We start from the raw sequence: 4,369 nt of genomic DNA, 5'->3' as shown, positions 1-4,369 counted from the left end.
TTGGTTCAATGTAAGCATTAGTTCAATCAGACATCACTGTCTCTGATTCATATTTTTCATTTACATGATTTTTCTTTCTTCTAAATTTCAACAGTAGTGGGATATGTCTGCATTATTTCCATTACAAGCTTTGGTAAAGCTACCACCATGGAAATATTTTGGAATGCTGTTTCCAGGTTGACATCAGATATGGCAGATTTCCTCCCCCGCCCTCTCCTGGGAAATATATTTCAACTGTTTACTTATGAGCTGCATTGCTTTAAATTCTTTCCTATCCATTTTTGTTTTGTGAGAGCATACAACCAAATGTGAACATCTTAGTAAAGTAATGCATAGTCCTTAGACTATAGTAATGATTAAAGAGGGAGGAAAATGATCAGTGCTTTGCATGTTAGTGGTTAGTGGGGGATCATTGACTTTTAAATTTGAAACCAACCAATCATTGCATCCTTAAACTTTTCTGTTACTTTATTAAACTTCAACACTTTTATGAAGATGAGCATTGGTAGATACCTGAACTGTTGTTTCCATTGAAGCCAGCAATATGTCTGGGGATCATTCCATGCAAAGCCTACCAGTTCAGGATAAAGCTTCCACACCAAAACCAATGTAGTCCCTTTCAGGCATGGACAAGCTGGCTCCTTACATGCCCTCAGATTTCAGAGGGTTAGATATGATTATTGTTCTGGTCTCATTTGAGAGCAGCTTATGTCTAGGGTGGCTCAGGTTCTTCATGACTTCAATTTAATAGGTATAGGTTATTAGAACAGGCTCCCAACGTAAAAAAGAAGAAAATGGTAAGTTGCAGAGCAGAATATGGGGATAATATCATCATATAGTCTTCAGATCCAGTAGAATGCTAAAGTAGACCTCCAGGGCTAAGACAGTCAGGTTTAAATTAAGGTAATCTTCCTGGCAGGATGATATATATAGACATGGGGAAAGTGATTAACTGATTAACCATTTCAGAGTTTTCTCCTTGCTGTGTTTGTCATTGCTGGGAATTTTGCATCCCTGTAGTAGTACTGCCTCCCCCTGAGGTATGATATAAGTGGGTACAACTTCCTCACTTTGCTTTTTTCTCTTGGTACAAAAGGGTAGCTAATGCTAAGTAATGTGTGCATAAGGTAAGTGCTGGGAAAATTCAGAGGAGGATGTTTGCTGAGGAGAACTAGGTGGATCTAAAAAAATTAGAAACCAGACTCTCTTAGTTTGAATCACACATTTACGACTTTGTGACTATGATACATGAAGCAAGTTACCCCCTATCCAAACCTCAGTTTCCTAACCTGTAAAAGGACATTGATAAGAGTACTTCATTTTGAATACTAACTGGATTTGTATCAAAAAGCATAGAGTCCATGACACAGAGTAAACACAATCTTAGAATTTAATAATAAATCTTTCAGCTTGTAAGAATGAAGCTCTTTATATAGAATGCATACATTTGAATGCTTATTTCAAGTCCTTTATCAGTGGATGTCATCATTTTATGATGGGGTTTTAGAAGGTAGCCCACAGAGATGGTGGCACACATATATAACCAAAACAAAAAGCCAAAACAGAGATAAATAAATTAGTCCATGGTATGTTCCAGAATCTACAGTGACTATCCTCTCAGTCACTAGTTGTAAGTGACTATCTAAACTTAAGTGAATTAAAATTAAAAGACATAAAGAAATACAGTTCCTTAATCAAACAGGCTATATTTCAAGTGAGTAATAACATGGTAATGGTTGTTACCTTCAACATCATAGATCTGGAATAGTTAAGTCATTCTAGAGATATTTATTGGACAGTGCTAATTCAGATTTTTTGAAGGTGGACTCATTTCATGTAATTCAGCTTTTACTTGAACCAAGATAGATTTATCAGACTTTCACTATGAAGAGGCATACTATTTTGTTGAGTTTGGGATTCTGGAAATAGTCTGACAGGGCCCTAAAATTCAAAATTGAGAAGGAAACTGAGACTGCCAGAGCCAATAGAGTGGTACAAAACTAATGCTGAAAGATTACTGTCTGGAAGAAGACCACAGATGACCTTAGAAAGTTCCCATGCTATGTATTTAGGTGAATGTCACTGTACCAGTGAACAAAGAACACTTTTGCAGACAGGAGGCAAAAACAACAACATTCAATGGCACTTCTCTACTTGCCTTTATTGTGATTGTTTTTAATAGAATATTAACAATATAAATAGGAATCATAAGTCAATTCAAGAATTTGTGACTTTACTCCATTTTGTTTTGTCGGTAACTTTTTGGTCCTTACATACAGAGAGACCATATTTTCTAGCTCTCTCTATCTCTCTGTCTCTGTCTCAGTCTCTGTCTGTTTGTCTGACTCCCTGCAGTACTGAGGAAAGAATCAGTCTCATGCATGCTGACCTACACCTTTAGACAATGTAATGGATTAGAATATACTTGGACACTTTTTCTTTGTCTTTTTGATTAATTGATTGATTGTGGTAATGGAGTTTGCATTCAGTGCTTTGTACATGCTCCACCAGTTGAGCCACATCTAACTTTTAAAAGTCACTTACACCTTAGTATAAACAGGAAGGTGAATTGATTTTTTCATTAATGAGAATTTTAAAGAGGGAAAAATTATCTAGGGAGGATTTCAAAGGCCATTTCTTTCCATATAGGACTCTCAGAGAACAGGAGTGTTGAGAGCTGAGAGGGGGTCATTCAAAGCTAGAGAGAAGGGTCAAAATGGAATGCTTTCTGCAACAGAAGACACCAAAGAGTCAGGAAAGAAGGATGACAGAGGGAAAAAGACAAATTGAAAGGAAAAAGAGAATGTATTAACTATGTTTGGCCATTTGGCAATTTCTCTCTGTTTCAGTTCATAGTTGCTATCATATTCTATAACATATCAGGGTTCCAGCTACTGAGTGATAAGTAGTAGGCTGTAGGCAGTGCTTTACCAGGCAATAGAGCTTATTGATTCTTTTTTTCTGATGTTTTAACTTTCTACATATCTTCTGTACCTGAGCTATCTGACACTTAAGAAGACAAACCCAGCTGGGCCACAGAGACAAGACATTCAAAGCTGGACTGAATTTTCTGACTCACACACATACTGAGGAGTCAAATTATAAGGAGGATTCTGTGGCATTTTCTCATACATTGCCAGATTCATTCTAGTCTAAAACACTAAGCAATCTTTTTTTTTTTTTTTTTTGGGTCCGGTAGTGGGCCTGAACTCTGGGCCTGGGCACTGTCCTTCAGCTCTTCAGCTCAAGGCTAGTGCTCTACCACCTGAGCCACAGAGCCACTTCCGGCTTTTTTCTTTTTGCTTATGTGGTGCTGGGGAATCGAACCCAAGGCCTCACGCATGCAAGGCAAGTGCTCTACCACTGAGCCACCTTCCCAGCCCCCAGCAATCTTTTTTGATTGTGCATTCCTTCTAAGATCAAATGTGTGTCTATAAAAGGCCCCTGCTACCTTGTGGGGGAAGATGACCTCACAGTATACAAAAACCAATAAAGCACTTTGAGTCTGGCAAAACCCCAGTCCATCATGGCTCCACAGATGTTAGTTTTGGTTAAACAGACACAGACACAGACACAGACACACACACACACACACACACACACACACACATACACACACGCCCTCCGATGCATTTGCCGAGCAAATAGCAATGTAAAGTCACATTGTTTTGTGTTTGTTTTTCTGTGGATTGGTCTCTGAGTGTTCCTGCTCCTCCAGCTAGTTGTCCTTACAGCTCTTCCACCCTCCTCCCAGCCTCATGTAGTCATCCCTTGACTCAGTGTCTTGGTTCCAGAAAGCTTCAGTCCATCCTCCAACTCCCCCCTTCCTCCTTCTCTCTGCCTCTTTTACCTGAAAGGCTATTCGTGTAGTAGAGGCTCTCAGGGGGCAAGGCAGTGAGTATTTTAGCAGAAGCCAAACCAGCCTCACCGTGAGCTGAACGCTGGTAGGAAAAGGAGGCCGGAAACCAGGTTGAATCCCAGCTCTGTCTGCAAATGGAAGAGAGGCCTGGGATGTGACTTCCCTTTGGATGCTTTGTTTCTTGCCATTTGCACAAAATATACTTTATAATCATGAAACGAGATTGGAACAATGGAAACATAGCTGTACTGAGAACCATCCTTTTCTAAAAGCTGATATTTAAATACTGTGATTTTTTTAAAAAAAAACTTTAAAACTTTCTTCTCAGGAAAGAGTGAAAGGAGTGAAAGTCAACAGCGAGAGAGAGAGAGAGAGAGAGAGAGAGAGAGAGAGAGAGAATGAGAATCTAAAGTTTCCTCAATCAGAATAAAAGTATTCTTATATCTGTCAGCATTATGTTACTGAATCTTTTTTTAAGGTCACCTTCCCTGGGGAGGACTTTAGCATCTC

Source organism: Dipodomys spectabilis, unplaced genomic scaffold, assembly GCF_019054845.1.
Source record: "Dipodomys spectabilis isolate Male_0828 unplaced genomic scaffold, ASM1905484v1 ptg000087l, whole genome shotgun sequence".
Taxonomy (NCBI): domain Eukaryota; kingdom Metazoa; phylum Chordata; class Mammalia; order Rodentia; family Heteromyidae; genus Dipodomys; species Dipodomys spectabilis.
The sequence above is the reverse complement of the archived record's forward strand: the minus strand, read 5'-3'. Positions refer to the sequence as shown.